The 17,835-nt window shown below is 43.8% G+C and overlaps 1 protein-coding gene across 4 annotated transcripts in view; it reads left to right on the forward strand.

Moving 5' to 3' along the window:
* LRRC8A (leucine rich repeat containing 8 VRAC subunit A) overlaps positions 1-17,835 on the forward strand; it is a 38,900-nt gene that overhangs the window by 5,811 nt on the left and 15,254 nt on the right. For 3 of the 4 annotated variants that reach the window (XR_014560168.1, XM_083722149.1, XM_083722150.1), the window contains exon 2: positions 1,464-1,643. The gene's annotated coding sequence lies outside the window, so the exon portion shown is untranslated. Of the gene's footprint in view, positions 1-1,463; positions 1,644-4,499; positions 5,124-17,835 lie in introns of those variants that run through there. The other variant, XM_083722151.1, reaches the window with a different exon arrangement.

Below are 17,835 nucleotides of genomic sequence, written 5' to 3' on the forward strand. Positions count from 1 at the left end.
CATGCCGCTGCCGCACAATTTCTGTTCTCATCCTGAAGCAAAGTTCTTAACCCGAGGTACTATTTCTGGGTTAGTGGAGTCTGTAACCTGAAGTGTATGTAGCCCGAGGTACCACTGTAACAATAAAATTCAAAGTTCAGAAATCAATTTAGGGGAAATCCATCTAATAAGCATTAGATAATCACCAGGGCTAGCAGGCTGAATTAGTCCTACTTGGGCCAGCGAGGAGGCCAGGGGAGAATTAGCTGTGGGGTCTCAGAGCGGGTATTCTTCATAAAAGGGGAGGGGGAGGGAAGAGAAGGGAAGGGAAATAAAAGATCAGGCTGAATTCAAATTAAAGGCCAGGCAGAATAGCTCTGTCTTACAGGCCCGACAGAAGGAGGTTAAATCCTGAAGGGCCCTAGTCTCATGGGACAGAGCATTCCACTAGGTCAGAGCCATCACTGAAAAGGCCCTGGCCTTGGTGGATAGTATGACTGCCTTAGGGCCCGGGACCTCTAAACTATGGTTATTCATTGACCTTAAGGTCCTTTGTGGGGCATATCAGGAGAGGCGGTCCCATAAATATGAGGGCCCTAAGCCACAAATAGGACAAGCTTCCTTTGTTTTCAGATGCTCTGTCAGGCTTCATCTTAAAACAGGCATTTCCAACTTTATGTGCATCTCTTGATACAAGTTTCCCCCCAGCAATATTTGTATTCATTGGGTGCTTGTAAGTTCTAGTTGTATTGTGAGACTATAGAGAGGTGATTGATCTCTGCACTTTTTGCATTCCATGCATTCCAATGTATGTGTACTTTATTGGCCTTGCAGGCCTAGGAGCCAAATGTGGGCCTCCAGGGATCTCTGTCTAGCTCTTGGGACTCTCCCTAGACCACACACCTCACTGGTCCTGCTATGCATCCTCCTCATGTGCTTTTGCTGGGCTGGAATGTGCCCACAAACTGTGGTAGCACCTTTTCCTTGCCTGGATATGGACAAAAAGAGATAAGTGCGTACCTGAATAGTTGCTGCTGTTGCAATGCCTGCTCCTTCCCCATGCCCCCTCCCACCACCAGCATGCATGCAGGAATGTGACCCTCAGGCTAAGGCAGGTCCCCCATCCTTGAAACATAGCTGTCAACGTTTCCCTTTTTTAAAGTGAAATTCCCTAATTCCGAATAGGATTCCTCACAAGAAAAGGGAAAGGTTGACAGCTATGCCTTGAAACCAACCATCAATTTGATTTAGCTATTTTCTTTTCCTATTCTTAAGGGGCTCATTGGGGGTATGAATGTCACTGAGCTGTTTTTGTATCCTAAAAACGGGATGGTTATTGGATGAGATGTGCCTTGTGAGTTGAAAGTGGGGAGTGGCTGTGTAGGGATAGCAGCCTTTGGGTTCCTTAGTCAGGTATTTTGGGCTGGACAATAAAACCTAGTCACACTCAGCCCGCCTTAGTAAACTGTGTGCTTCTTTTTCAGGAATTAGCTCCCATGGCGCTTGGGAAAAGCCTCCCTTCAGCACCCGCCCAAAACTCGACCCTCAGAGGCAGCCTCTATCTTCATTACAAAGGGCTGAAGTGCAGATAGCAGTATACCCGGGCACAGAGCGGCAGCCTGCATCCTATTCTTCCAAGGGCTCCACTGGTGACGATGTACTTGGTAATGCAATATTAGTATTAATATTATTTTGAAATGCAAAAAGCAACGGTGGTGGTGGTGGTGGTGGGGAATGCCTGGTCTGCAGCCAAATGGAAAAAGCCTCCAGGCGAAAGGGTGAAGCCAGAAGAAGGGGAAACAATGTTCTTGCATCTCATTATTGCTGAGGCATGACTTGAATTGGAATAGGAGAACTGAGTGCCCTTCGTTGTGTAACAGCTTCCAAGCCCAGGCATGGAAAAGGGGATTGATGCAGTTTCCGTTCCTTTGTATTTCCCATGTCTTGAGGCCCCCAGCATTCCTCTCCATTTGTTTGTGTAGCATTTCAAGTTTTCTCCTCCAGGAAGTTGGGGCCTGCCTGCTTTCAAGCCTCCTGGGTGTGAAGTTTGGTCCTCCAAGTGCTGCTGCCTGTTGGGGTTTTCCAGGTCCAGAAAATCTCAGGCCCATGGGGCTAATGCAGCCCTCAGGACTCTCCCTACCCCACACTGCCTCTTCTCAGACCACACCCACTTTGCATCGTCTTGAGTATTTTTGCCTGGCTGGAATGCGTCCCTGAACTCTGATCATGCCTCTTAGAGGCCTGAATGGAGGCAATAGAGGGTTGTGTGAGTGTTTGTAGAAAGTTCTATACTGTACAAAGATAAAAATTCACATTTGTCACCCCACTCACTTTCGCCTCTGGCCCTGCCCACCATGGGCTGTGGCCTCTGGAAGGTTGACCAGAAGGGAATGAGGCCATTGGGCTGACAAAATGTTCATCACTGTTGAGCTCGTGGGAGTTGTGGTCTTGTTCTTCGGTGGCCTATATGTGTCGCTCCCAGGGGAGGCAAGGTGCAGAGATGGTCTTTCTAGGGCTCTGCTGCGGCTCTGTTTCTTCATTTCAGTCTCCCCCTTTCCTAACCTAACCCACTCTCCAAAAACAACCCTGTCTTTCTGTTTCTCCCCCAGCCACAACCAGAGTCTCCCCATGGGATGTCCCAGCCTTGCATTTTAGAAGTAATGGAGTCATTATTCAATTAAAATGTTGACTTTAATTAACCAATTACAGCTTTCTTCCACCAACAGCCCCTAATGGATATCCTAGTACTGTAATAAAATGCTGTACAGTGTTTCGTTTTGACAGCAGGATTCTGGCTTTGTGTGATGTTAATGCTTGAAAAGCAGGCAAATAGATTACTCATTTACTTATTTATTACCCACCCTTCACCTCTAGAACATTAAAACATGATATTAAAAACAATTAAAAACAATTTACAATCATAAAAATAGAAGTGACTGAGCTAATCATAACTTTAGAGTTCATGTGAAACTGTATTTGGTCCTTGCAAGGGGAGATTTCTGCCGGGGAGCCACACAGACGCGCTCTCTCTCTCTCTCTCTCTCTCTCTCTCTCTCTCTCTCTCTTTTTGTGTGTGTGTTGCTGCTGCTACATTGGATATTTAAACAGCCAAACGTTCCCTGTGGCGAAGAAGCTTGGCCCTCCTTTTCTTTGTTAATTACTGCGTATGATTAACATCTAATGGAAGACAGATTTTGTTAGAAAAATGAAGTCATTTGATGCCTCTTCCCCTTATCTGCCCCACCCAGTTCCTTGCTCAGTTCTTGAATGCATGTTGAGATAAGGATCCAGTGTTGTGGATCTGCATTTGGGGTTGCTACCTTCCCTCCCCATATCAGCATGCCCTCCTTGAAACCCTGGTCTGTGGAAGAGGATCATGGGAAATGTTCTAGGAGAGGGGGGAACCCTCTTTAGCCCAAGGGCTGCCTTCCTTTGGGGGAAACCATGCAGGACCAGAATAATGGTGTGTGGGCCAGAAACAAGAGTGGTTGGAATACTAAAAGTAAATGTTACCTTATGTACAGTTTTTACATACATTTCCTTCTGTCCCATCCAGGCATTTTCAGGGTTCAAATTTCAGGGTTCAATATTTATTAGTTTTTTAACATATCATTTTCAATAGTAAATAAACATACTTTTACATATTATTCAATTTTTTTGGCTGTCTGAAAATTTTCCAATTTAATCTCTTAGTATGCATTTCTTATTTTCCCTATTACATTTCAAACTCATAACCAATATCTCTATCTTTTTCTACTTTGTAACACTTTGTATATTTCTCCTTACAAAACTTCTTGTAGTCCTACTAGCGTAATTTGTTGATTACAGTTGCTCTTCAAATAATTCATATAATTTTTCCAATCTTCTGTAAATCATATACTTTATCCAATCTTCTGGTCCCACAGGTTTCGAATCCTTCCTGTCATTTTGTCCAATTCTGCATAGTCCATTAATTTCATCTGCCATTCTTCTTTCGTCAGAATTTCTTCTTGCTTCCATTTCTGGGCTAACAATACTCTTGCCACTGTTGTTGCATGTAAGAACAGTTTGACATCTTGTCTATTAATGTCTTGGCCTATAATACCAAGTAAAAATGCTTCTGGTTTTTTTAAGAATGTATATTTCAGCATCTTTTTCATCTCATTATATATTATTGCCCAGAAGTTCTTTACTTTCTTACATTCCCCCCACATGTGATAAAATGTTCCTTCTTTTTCTTTACATTTCCAACATTTATTATTTGTCTTATACATTTTAGCTAACTTCACTGGTGTAATATACCATCTATATATCCTTTTCATCATATTATCTTTCAAAGCATTACAGGCTGTAAATTTTATCCTTCCATTCCACAACCTTTCCCATTCTTTAAGCTGTATATTATATCCAAAGTCTTTTGCCCAGTGTATCATTACCGATTTCACTTCCTCATCTTTCAAATGCCATTCCAACAGTATTTTACATGTTAGACATTGTTTTACATTCATTGTTTAATATTTCTATTTCAAATTTTGATTTTTTTATCATCAAATCCTTTTTCCTTTAAATCCTCTTTATACATTTCATTGATTTGGTGGTAGTGCAACCAATCATTTACATATTCTTTAACCTCAAAGGCGCATTGTCGGCAGGCAAAAGCACTTGAGTGTGCAAAGCAGGTGTGGCATGGTTTGGCACAGGGAGAGTTTATGCTGGGCAGGGTGGCTTAGAACTCCCTTTTCTCCCCCTGCTATCTGGGTAAAAGTGGTGACTTCAATGTCACAATTGCTGGAGTTTAGAACACTTGTCAAATCTGCATTCTAGAATGCCCAGCTTCTGAGAAAATTGGATATGGGTAGGCAAGCATAAATCTTCAGCATTTAAATATTATTTTCTTAGCTAACCATCTAATTCAAGGCAAGCATCTCCCTAGGCAATTGACAAGCAAGCTTTTAAGATTCTGTCAAATGCCTGGAGGAAGATGAAAGTCTTAACCTGGCAGCAGAAAGATGTCTGGGTCAGAACCAGGCAGGGCTCACTTGGGAGAACATTCCACAGCTGCTGGGAGGGTGGGTGCCAACCAAAAAGGCGCTCTCCCTTTTTGCAAACCTCAAAGCCTGGTCGGTGATTTGTGGAGATATGCCCGTGAAGATGCGAGCAGGGTGGTGAGAAAGTTTTTAGTTTTGTTTTTCTGATGCAGCTGGTCATCTTGAGAGATGCTCATCAGGAGAGGAGTGATTCCACTTCCCCCCTCAAAAAACACATTGGGGTGCAAACTGATTTGTGCAGTGGTGTATAACCTGAATGGCTTGCTGCATATAACATGGGTGTATTGGATGGTTTTTGCTTGGATATCCACATATATTTCTTCCTCCTGGAAGGGTTACTGTTACTTTCAGGTCTTCCTTGTGGTCTTCCCATTGGGGCATTTGGCTCGTCACTGTGAGAACAGGATCAGGATGCTGGACTAGGTGGGCTGTTGGCCTGATCCAGCAGGGCTCTTCTTACATCCTTACGTTCCTTTGTTTACCCCTCCCTCCATCTCTTGTGCCCCTTCCACTGCTCCTTTCCCCTGAATTGAGTTTTAAGATTGTCAGCTCCTTGGGGCAGGGATCTGTACTCTTGTACACTTGTCAAATACCACAGCCCATGGGTGTTGTACAGGAGATACACAGTTGTTATTTGGAGCACCCTATGGGAAGGTGCCTTCTACAGAGTCAGACCACTGGCTCATGTAGCTCAGTATTACCTACACTGACTTGCAGCATCTCCTCAAGATTTCAGATGGGGAGCTTTTTCTCGGGCCTTCCTGGAAATGCTGCTGGGGCTTGAACCAGGGACCTTCTGCATGCAAAGCAGATGCTCTGATGCTGAGCTGCGTTCCCTAGTTCCTTCACTTCACCAGTTGCGTCAAACTGCCTTAATTGCAAACAATTCCTGGCTTGGTGCAGAGGAGCAGCGTCTGAACATGATGGTTTTCATCAGCTCCATCCCTCTGCTGCAGCTCCATCCATAAACACCTTGTACCCTCCTCTGCCTATCTCTCTTGTCCTTGAATACACCTGTGTTCAGTCCCCTACTAAAGTGCAAACGCTAGCCTTGGACAGGAAGCTTGCAGGACGTGGTGACTTTGCACTTCTATAATTCATAAGGAGGCACTGCCTACCTGGCTAGCTGTCGTCTTGCGTCACTCTCCAAATGTGCCCTGCTCTTGTGCAGCCTGCTTTCATGCTATGTCCCCACTGCTGCTTCAGCACATCTCCTGCATCTTCCCAGGAAGCAGTGGAATCACACACACGTGCTAGAGCTGCAGTGTGCAGGGCTCCCTAGAAAGGGGGATTAATTGTTAAACCATAGCTGTCAACTTTCAGATTTGAAAATAAGGGATCAGCAGCCTTGAAAATAAGGGATCAGCAGCATAACTGTCAACTTTCGGATTTGAAAATAAGGGATCAGCAGCCTCACCTGTCCCAGAGACAGTCGACGGGATATTGAACAATCCGGGATAGCAGCGGGAAACAGTGCTGAAATAAGGGAATTTCCCGCAAAAAACGGGAAGGTTGACAGCTATGTGTTAAACCATGCTCAGAATTGTAGCTCTGTGAGGGTAGTAGGGGGTCTCCTAATCACTCTCAGTAACCTTAACCAACTACAGACCCCAGAATTCTTTGAATGGGAAGAAAGCTGTTTTAAAGTGACATGATAGTGCTTTAAATGTATGGTACCATTGAGGGTAGCACTGTGGGTTAAACCACAGAGCCTAGGACTTGCTGATCAGAAGGTCAGCGGTTTGAATCCCCGCTACAGGGTGAACTCCCGTTGCTCGGTCCCTGCTCCTGCCAACCTAGCAGTTCAAAAGCATGTCAAAGTGCAAGTAGATAAATAGGTACCGGGAAGGTAAACGCCGTTTCTGTGCGCTGCTCTGGTTCGCCAGAAGCGGCTTAGTCATGCTGGCCACATGACCTGGAAGCTGTACGCCATTGGCCTATAGAGCAAGATGAGTGCCACAACCCCAGAGTCGGTCACAACTGGACCTAATGGTCAGGGGTCCCTTTACCTTTACCATTGAGGTCCCTCCTTTCCTTCCATTGTATATCAGGGTCCCCAGCCAGAGTCAGGAGTTTAAATTAGTTAAACTGGACTACCGTAATGGCTGTCTGCAGGGCTGCCCTTGAAGATGGGGGGTGGGGGCCTGCCGCCAATGCAGAATACAGCTGCAGAACTGGAAAGGGGGGTATTCTGATGGGACCCATGTGTCGCCATTCTGAAAGTGAAGTAAGGATCTCCATTCAGGGTGTTAATACTACTTATTTCTTTATTTAAAATACTTATCTGTCACTTAGTGTCAATAATCTATAAACTGTGTACAAGAAACTTGATGCAGAAAAGGTAAAAAATCAGTCAAAACTATAAAATCAAGCTTAAACTAAAATGCCTGTGGAATATACTAGCAAATTGCAATGGTTCTTAACTTTTGGGGGGGGGATTGTCTGATGAAAGCTTTCAACACTCTTCCCAGAAGAATGCACATAAACACATACACAATAAATTTTCCATCAGTGCAATTATATTCCATTGTTAAAATAATCTCTGTTTTCTTTTCTTTTTCCTTTTTTGCTCCCAGTTCACAGACCACCTAAAGGTCCATGGACCAAAGGTCAAGATATAAAGCTCTAAATGTCTTGGCACCCAGTACCTAAAAGGGCACCCAACAATTGGCAGGTGGGGGCCTTGTTCTTGGTACCATCACTGGGGGCTGCTAGATTGGCATTGACCCATGATTGACTTCTCAGTGGTGGCTCCCCATTTGTGGAATACCCTCCTTTGTGAGGTGCACCTGTCTCCCTCTGTATTGACTCTTGGGAGAAATTTTAAAACATTCATGATTTTGATGGCTGAAAGGTATGGCAACCCTAAGGCCAATGGTTCGAGATAATGTTTAAAAACTATTTTCAGGTTATTTTTTAATGTGATATCATTGCTGTGTCTGCTACCCTGGACTCCTTTGGGAGGAAGGGTGGGAAATATGAGTTGTTTGCTGAGGAGGGCAACCGAGATGATTTAGGGTCGGGAAACTAAGCCTTAGGAGAGATTGTTGAGGGAGTTGGGTATGTTTAGCCTAGAAATGAGGAGACTGAGAGGAGACATGATAGTCATCTTCAAATATCTAAAGGGTGTCATGTGGAAGATGGAGCAAGCTTGTTTTCTCCTGCTCTGGAGGGTAGGATCCAAACCTATGACTTCAAGTGACAAGGAAATAGATTTTAACTAAATATCAGGAAGAACTTTCTGGCAGTAAGAGCTGTTCAGCAGTGGAACAGACTCCCATGAGAGGTGATAGACTCTCCTTTCTTGGAGGTGTTTAAGCAGAGTTTGGATGGCCGTCTGTCATGTATGGTCTAGTTGAGATTCCTGCATTGCAGGGAGTTGGACTAAATGATCCCTGCAGTCTCTTCCAATTCTACAATTCCATGTTTCCATGATTCTATGAGTAGACGGGCCATTGGCCTGATCCAGCAGGGATCTTATATTCTTATGACAGAGCAACAGGATCTCACCCCATTGCGGGGATTCAAACCGCTGACCTTCTGATCAGCAAGCCCAAGAAGCTCAGTGGTTTAGACCACAGCACCACCCACATCCCACAGCTCTGTCCCAGCTCCTGCCAACCTAGCAGTTCGAAAGCACGCCAGTGCAAGTAGATAAATAGGTACTGCTGCAGCGGGAAGGTAAACGGCGTTTCCATCATGGTGTTCCGTTGTGCCAGAAGCGGTTTAGTCACACTGGCCACATGACCCAGAAAGCTGTCTGTGGGCAAATGCTGGTTCTCTCGGCCTGAAGCGAGATGAGCGCCGCAACCCCATAGTCGCGTTTGATTGGACTTAACCGTCCAGGGGTCCTTTACCTTTACCTTTTTACCTCATATTCTTATAATTATCTCTCTGTTGTAACAATGGTACTTTGCTTAATGGTCTCCCATCCCAAATTTGAACCCAAAAATCTTAACCCATTTCTATGCTGCTGTTTGTGAGCCTTTGGGATGCCTCCTCCTGTATTTGCCCTCAAAACTATTGCAAGAAGATTGGGGGTTTGCCATAGCTGTGGTACTTCCACATGCACCCATTGTTTTTCATCTTTTCTTTGAGCTCTCTTGTTGCTAAGAGAAGTTTTCCTCAAAAGAGATTGCAGAGTTCTTTTCTAAAGTTACACCCACCCTCTCTATCTGTTTGTAACTGCTCTAGTTTTTGAGGCTGAGAGTTTTTTATTGGCCTCCTTCCTCTGCCGGGACAGAAGGAGCTTTGTGCGCACCCCCCTTTTTTTTAGGATTTCAGGTGGTGCTTTTGAGAAGTTTGCTGTGGGCATGACTTCTAGAAAAGCAAGATTCCTGTTAGCTTCCCGCCTATTTCAATATTATATTGCATAATAATGATTAAAAAGGCTGGATATTGAAGCAGTCGAGACCTGTAGATTCCCACCCCTTCAGTTTTCCTGTCTTAAAAACACAGCATGGGGAAGAGACTATGTCTGAGACGCCCTTTCCTTTGTGTTTTCAGACAACAGAAGCTAACTTTCTGGAAGGGGAGGCAGGTAGAATAATATTGCTCGAGAACAAGTCTTCTGTATTTGTGGAAGTCGGGTGATCGAAGATGATTGATTAATACTGCAGTCTGTATGAAATTCCAGGGGGGAAATGCGCGAAGATTTTAGAACCTGTGGCCACTTAAAGTACCGTAATACAGGAAAAAATTTTTTTGCTGAAAAGGACAGCTAAGTCTTGTGTTTGTCTAGATTGGTTGTGTAATGTCCCAACTTAGAATAGCATTATGAGGACAATGGTTTAAGTTTCTTTTTTCTGTGAATGTATACTTTTGTATTGTACTATTTGGCAAGTTTTTTTATGGTTACCCCACCCCTTGGCTGTAGCCTGCATTTGGTTGCCTCATAAACTTGATTGATTACAGTGGTACCTCCGGTTAAGTACTTAATTTGTTCCGGAGGTCCGTACTTAACCTGAAACTGTTCTTAACCTGAAGCACCACTTTAGCTAATGGGGCCTCCTGCTGCTGCCACGCCGCCGGAACACGATTTCTGTTCTCATCCTGAAGCAAAGTTATTAACCTGAAGCACTATTTCTAGGTTAGTGGAGTCTGTAACCTGAAGCGTATGTAACCTTGATTGTAAAAATAACCTCAAAGTGTTTGTCTGTAAAAACAGTTGTTTAAATCCTTCAATAAGCTAAAAATGGATTAAAATGCATGTCAACATGCTACAGGTCTGGGCAGGCTTGTCTAAACCAAAGTGGTTTTTAGCGGGCAAGGAAAAGAGTACAATGAAGAAATCTATCTGATGTCAATTGGCAGGGAGTTCCAAAGTGTGAGTGCTGCCACAATGAAAGATTTTAGAAGTCCAGATGTCCAGAATCAAATGTTTCAGAGGCTAAATGAGATTACATCAAAAACAAGAAGAAAAAAAGTATGTTCTATGCAGCATAGGCTAGTGGCATATCTGGGCCTTCCTTGGATAGGACCGGTGACTGGAATAGACTTTTACATAACTTCTTGGCTGTATTAAAACAAGAGACATATTAATGACTCTCTTGACCTTGAGAATCTGAAGATGCTATATTAAGGAATATGTGGAGGTGTGAGAGGAAATTGATTGCAAATAGGCCAGGAAATGCTTTGCTGCCAGCTCTTCAGATGGTGGTACAAAATATTGAATGCTGTCCTATCTTTAAATATTGCTGGCTTTTACAAAAGCCTAAAAACAATTGCAAGGCACCATGTTTCCTGATTTTAGTTTCTGTGGATAGGTTTCTCAGTGCCAGTACCCATTTTATTTAAACCAGGGGTCAGCAAACTTTTTCAGCAGGGGGCCGGTCCACTGTCCCTCAGACAGGGGCCAGACAACATTTTGAAAAAAATAATGAACGAATTCCTATGCCCCATGAATAACCCAGAGATGCATTTTAAATAAAAGGACACATTCTACTCATGTAAAAACACGCTGATTCCCGGACCGTCTGCGGGGCGGATTTAGAAGGTGATTGGGCCAGATCTGGGCCCCTGGCCTTAGTTTGCCTACCCATGGTTTAAACCATGCTCTCTGCAGGGGTGTTGACAGACCATAGCATGTTTTACTGAGGCTAATAGGCATCCCCCCCTTGATTCAAAAGTGTTTTGTCTTGAGGCTTCAAGGTCCTCATAGCTGAAAGAGACAAACTTGTAAATGTGAAAATAATGCCTGCCAAAAATTAAAACCATTATAGAAAATGGATATTACAGTGGTTAATATTTTGCACTTACGTATTTGCTGTGTAATTCTAGCCACTTGTGACTTTCTGTTTCCCCCTAGAACATAGCTTCATGTGCAGCGAAGGCATCTGCCATAGGCAGCGATACCCATACAGTAGTTGATATCCTTGTATCTACAACGGATATCAGGCTATTTTTTGACACCTATTAAAAATATTTTTGTTTAGGCAAGCCTACCTAGATATTTAGAAAGTTGATGTGAGCTTTCCTATGTTTTTAGTATGTTATTTTAATTTTCTGAAATCTTTAAATTATTGTTGTTAATGTTTCTTATTGATAATTTTATCATACTACTCTTTTCTTGCAAACTGCCTTGAGGTTTTCTTTTTACAATCAAGCGGTATGTAATTTTTATGAAATAACAAACTGTAGCCTTTGCCCTCAGGTGGGAAAAATATTGCGCCTGGGAAAGGGAAGTGGGAGTCAACAGGCACTCAAGGAATAGTTTCGGAGAAAAAGGTTTTATTTCTACCATCAATGAACTGGTAGAAGGAGCAAGTGTGATAAGTCACAAAAAGCATGCACGAGTTCACAAGCATATATACCCTTTTCCAGTTCCCTCCTCCTTTCTCCTCCCTCAGGAGTCCTCTGAGCATGAACAGAAAGCTGTCTTGGGACTATTGGGACTCTTGGCACCCTTCCCAGGAAAGGGGTTTCAGAGTGTTCAGATATGTTTCAATCTCTTGTTCTGGCATGGTTCCCGGACAGAAAGTAAGTTGCAATGTGGTTCTTTAGCAAGGCCAGAAGGCATCAGAAAGGCCTGAGAAACAATGGACTATGTTCCCTACCTTTGTTGCAACCTTTTTAGTTACAGCAAGCGGAATGTTTCTGATGCTTAGCTAATGCCTTTTAGCTGCTGAGAAAAATGATTTTGAAAAGCTCTGAGAAGCTTTGAGCCTGCTTTGGTGGGGGGTGACTTCAGGCCTAGGTGAGGTCACCTGTCCTCACCTTCCTTCAAAACTATACATGTTCTGTGTGGGGAAGGGCCATAGCTCAGTGCTAGACCATCTGCCTTGCATGCTAAATGTCCCATGTTTTAATTCCCAGTATTTCCAAGTAACACTGGGAGAGGCCCCACTAGAAACCCTAAAAAGCCGCTGGCTGTCAGTGCAGACAACACTGAGCTAAGTGGATTGATGGCCTGCCTTGCTGTAAGGCAGCTTTCTGTGTTCTTACGAAACGGTGGTACAAATTCCTCACCACTTTTGGCTATTACAAGGTGGTTATAGACATCCATTCCATACTTGAGAATAAATCCCTTGAAGCTCAGGAGGGTACTTTTGAGTAGGCATTTATCAGGACTGCACTGTAAAAAGCTTGTTTGGGATAACTAGTCTGAGTTAAAGTATCTTCAGTGCATGTTTTCTGAGTAAGCAAGACCTTGTCATCTTCCACCCCCCCCCCACCCCCATGGGTCTAATTAATAAAAGGTTTTGCAGATTTCCTGTCCTCATAGCTCCTTTGGCTGCAGAGGGAATTCACTGGGGTCCACTCCTGGGCTTTGCCAAGGAACAGGAGATAGATGACGGTGCAGCTTCTGTTAATATTTCTAGAGGGGTATATCAGGTGTGGTTTTCAAGCAGCATTTGACATTTGTATGCTCTGCTGCTTGGACCTGTGATCACTTTTTCTGGGCTCTTTGTACTCAAAGTATCCCCCACACAAAAAAGGAAAGATGTTTGTATTTGTTCCATCTTTCTGTCTCTTTTGCTCCACCATCACTTTAATGAACTGCGGTTGCCTGGGTGAGCCACCAGCAATGAGAACTCTTTGCCATCCAGTTGTCATCTCAAATCTAGCAAAACAACATCACACAAGCCATGCAGTGCCTCTATGTCAGAGGGCTGGAGAGGTGGGGGCCTTGCTTTTCTGCTGGAGGAGGAAAATTTTGCTGGATCTACATCCATCCCTTAACTTGTTGTCATACCTGGAGGCCCTGCCTGTAGTCATTATGCAGCTCATCCCCACACAGTGGCTTAGCGTGGGTTGTCAGCACCCGGGGCAAGGCAAGTAATTTGCGCCCCCTAACCCGTGGATTTGCGCCCCCTAACCCGTGGATTTGCACCCCCTAACCCTAACCACCAGATGTTGCGCCCGGTGCGGCCGGCCCCCCCTGCACCCCCCACGCTACGCCACTGTCCTCACACCCCTTTTTCAGAAATGCTAGCTTCTGAGGCTGATGGACTGTGGTGGGTGAAATGAATTTCTGTATGATTGCTCAAAAAGCAAGACACCCAATATATCCTGGCCATTGCATGATAACTGTCAGACAGGAAAATCTTTGCCAAATGAAACAAATCCAGCATTGACGGTTTTTAGAACTAAAACTGTTTGCAGACCCAAGTTGCACACCAGGCAAGAAATGTCTTTTGGCACACACTTTTTTGAGCTGTTTGTTTTAAGCATTTGTAGCCCATTTCAACAACAACAACAACAACAATTAATAATAATCACCAGCGTCTTTGATTTCTTATTACAGGTAGGTAGCCATGTTGGTCTGCCGTAGTCGAAACAAAATAAAAAAAATCCTTCCACTAGCACCTTAGAGACTAACTAAGTTTGTTATTGGTATGAGCTTTCGTGTGCATGCATTTGTTTATTTTGATTTCTTATTCATCCTTCAGTATAAGGTCCCAGGGCAGGAGACATCAAATTAAAAATGTTTAGAACATGGCTTAGATGCGCAGTCTGATGCATGATTTATCCTTGTCATATAAGGTGCCTACACTTGTGTCAGTGGATCTCAGCAACCCCTGCAAAGGGGAAACCTTTTTTCTGTGTCTCATCATGCACAAGTTGCGCTGGCAACCTCCCTCTTGGTTACCTATAGGATCTCTTGTCTTGTAGATGGCTTAATGTCAGGGCCATCATCTGCCCCTGCCTCTCTGTCTGGCAGAAAAACAAGCCCATGCATACACACCGTATCTTGCATAGGTGCTGATTCAAACATTCTGCAGGTGTTTGTGTGCTTGAGTGCTTTAAACGTGAAGGTGAGCTGTCTGTACTGTACTATTTTTGTTTTTCAGCTGTTGAGTGGAGAGGCTATTACAGGCATGTACACTCTCTCTTTGCTCAGTCCCTAAAATCCGGCCCTAAAGCAATTTGTTTTGCTTCCAGTGAAGTCATTAAACTTGTGGAATGACTTCGGCTTGCACAACAGACCTTTCATTCTCCCCACTCGCCTAAATATTCTCTGGAGGGTTGCGGTGAATCCAGGTGTGGGGAAACTTTGCCTCTCCAGATGTTGCTGAACTACAGCTCCCTTCCACCCAAGATAGCTAACAGCCAAGGATGATGAGAGTTGTAGCTGAGCAGCATCTGCAGGACCATAGGTTCCCCACACCTAACTTAGCCAGTAAGACAACTATTTATTGCTAGCCCCAAAGTGTCACACCCATTCTAAAATTCATTGCTATTGTTATAATAATTTTAAGGTCATATATAAAAAAACTAATGTTCATAACTGTATATATAAACCACATGTCTGAAACCCCATAGAAAAGGTCCTGAACAAATTGACCTCAAATACTTCTCTGCAAGGTCAAAGTGGGAAACCTCCCCATTCTCTCTTTCCTCACAGGTCCTGTCCTCACAAATCATGTCTTAAGGGCACATTCAAGATGTGAACAGGCTTGTGACCTGTGGCCTAGATTCAGGAATTGAGTAGTTATAATAACAAAAGAGTGGCCAAAACCCAGATAATGCAATCAGTAACTTGCCAGACAGGAGATAAACAATGCACTCAGATTTCCGTTGTAGACCGCCTTTTCTGTGATGTAGGTATGCTGTTTCTGGGAGTGGTCTTGGTCTCCAGGGCGCGTAATTTAAAATATCTATATAAGGGCGAGCACACCTTTGTTCTGGGTGGTCCTCCTCTCTCCTGCGTGTGGGGGAGCACCCTGTTGCAACAGTTAATTAAGATCAGGCTTACTAGTTGCTTTGCTTCTCAGTATTCTCTGGTTGGTCTCTGTTATTTTATCCTAACGATAGAGAACCTACAAAATAACTCTATATGGGCTCTTGGGTACCCCATAAGGGAAAAGGAGCAGGTTTTTTTCTTATAACACTATGTTTGTTCTTAAATTGTCTTGTTCAGTGCTACTAGAAAAACAAAGTTTCTTCTTGTTGATGTGAGCTGATTGGAGTAGAAGGGTTGGGTGTAATGCAATAACTCTTTGCAAAAAGTGAATTGTTTTTTACTGACACTTTTGTGCGATGAACCTGGAATCTTTTGGTGAAGGGGTGGTTAAGGAATATATTATAAAACATATAAAAAAATCCAGAAGGCAAAAGCTTGATGGAGAACCGTCACAAAATTGGCTCTTTTTATGATTAGAGAATTAATAGTTCTAGCTCTTGTCATTCAGAGCCTGGGATGTGGTTTGGAAAGTTTTCCAGCTTGAAAAATTTCCACTGTTTCATTTTTGCATTGGACCCCCCCCCCCCCCCCGTTTCATAAGCTCATCAATAACAATGGATGGAGGCCAATTGCAGATACGATGTAAGACCAGCTTGGCAGTATCAAAACTGTATTTTTCCCCCCAGGTTGATTATTCCTGGCAAGTATATGACTCAGCACACAATGTGCAGTTCTTGGGAAAATTAAAATTTATTAGTCTGCTAAAACTCTGTATTACATCTTCTTTTCTTAACACCTTTGCATCATTTAAGTAATAATCTTCTAATTTTTACAAGTGTTCCAATAAAAACAATATTCATCGTGTAACATTAAGCATTGTTTACTTAAGAACCTGAGAAGGGTCCTCCTGGATCAGACCAAAGGGGGCCCATCTAGCTTAGCATCCTGTTCTCACGGTAGCCAACCAGATGTCCCAGCAGCAAACATCAAGTTGTGTTTCCCATCATCTGGTATTCATAGATACGCTGCCCCTGGGCATGGAGGTTCTGCTGTCACAGAAGACTTCCATATGGAGAGATGTGCTGGATTGGACCAGAGCTCCATCTAGTCCAACATTCTGTTCTCACAGTGACCAACTAGATGCCCCAATGCGAAACCAGAAAGCAGGACCTGAGCACAAGCACTCTTCCTTCCTATGGTTTCCAGCAACTAGTGTTGAGAAGCATTACTGACCATGGAGGCAAGCACTGCTAGCCACTTGTTGGTAGCCTCCTCCTCCTCCTCCATCATCATGAATTTGTCTAATCTTTTAAAGCCATCCAGTTTGGTGGCCATTACTGTGGGAGCGACTTCTACAGTTTAAATATGTGCTGTATACTATGGTATTTCCTCTCAAAACATTTCAGATCGCATACTTATATATGGGGGGGGGGTGGAGAGAAAAATCAACAAGAGTGATTTTTTTTAGCTTTGTTTATCAAAAACAAGTCAAATAAACATGCTAAATTAGATCACTCTTTAGGACCAGAATAGGGAAATCTGTGGCCCTCCAGATGTTCAACTCCCATCAGCCCCCATCAGCATGGCTAAAGGTCAAGGATGATGGGAGTTGTCATCCAACAACATCTGGAGGGCCATAGCCTCTCTGCCCCTCTGGGGCATGAGAAAAAAATAATTATGACGTAAATTACCTTGTGCAGATTTTGTTTTTGTTAGAAAAACTGGCATTGCTTCTCAAAGCTCAATTAATTGGTTCCGTTGGTGGATCAGACCTTGAAGTATTGTGTGTGAATGTGAGCAAGTTGTGCTACAAAGGGGCATTTGTTGAGTGTCTCAAGTGGGTAGGTTGTTAAGCAGAGCTGACATCAAACAGAATGTGGGTAAGGGTCAAGTGAGAATTTCTGAAAGACTAAGGAAGAGCTGAGTTCATAGAGCAAACATCAGAACAAACAACCAACCCAACCATTTTTCAGTAGTATATAGGGGATGTTTGATCAGGATACGGGATTTATTGCTTCAATAAATTTAATGGGACCATCATATCTGCTTAGGAAGAGAGAGAGAATGAGAGAGAGAGAGAGAGAGAGAGAGAGAGAGAGAGAGAGAAACCCATTGAGTGGGTTATTTATTCATTTTCATTAAAAGCATTTCCAAAATACTTTAATATATAAATACATAAGTGGTATACAAAAAGTTGGGGACGCAGGTGGCGCTGTGGGTTAAAGCCTCAGCGCCTAGGACTTGCCGATTGAAAGGTCGGCGGTTCGAATCCCTGCGGCGGGGTGTGCTCCCGCTGCTCGGTCCCAGCGCCTGCCAACCTAGCAGTTCGAAAGCACCTCCGGGTGCAAGTAGATAAATAGGGACCGCTTACCAGCGGGAAGGTAAACGGCGTTTCCGTGTGCGGCTCTGGCTCGCCAGAGCAGCGATGTCACGCTGGCCACGTGACCCGGAAGTGTCTCCGGACAGCGCTGGCCCCCGGCCTCTTGAGTGAGATGGGCGCACAACCCCAGAGTCTGTCAAGACTGGCCTGTACGGGCAGGGGTACCTTTACCTTTATACAAAAAGTTATGCTTATATCCAACCATAGTCCTGCTCTGAGTGGGCCCATTGAAATCATTGGGCCTAAGTTTGCCATGCCCATAAATTTTAATGGGTGTCTGTAGCAGGAGTACTTGTTGGCATCCTTCTGTCTCAAGGGACAAT

The sequence above is a fragment of the Podarcis gaigeae genome, assembly GCF_964106915.1.
Source record: "Podarcis gaigeae genome assembly, chromosome: Z".
Lineage (NCBI taxonomy): Eukaryota > Metazoa > Chordata > Lepidosauria > Squamata > Lacertidae > Podarcis > Podarcis gaigeae.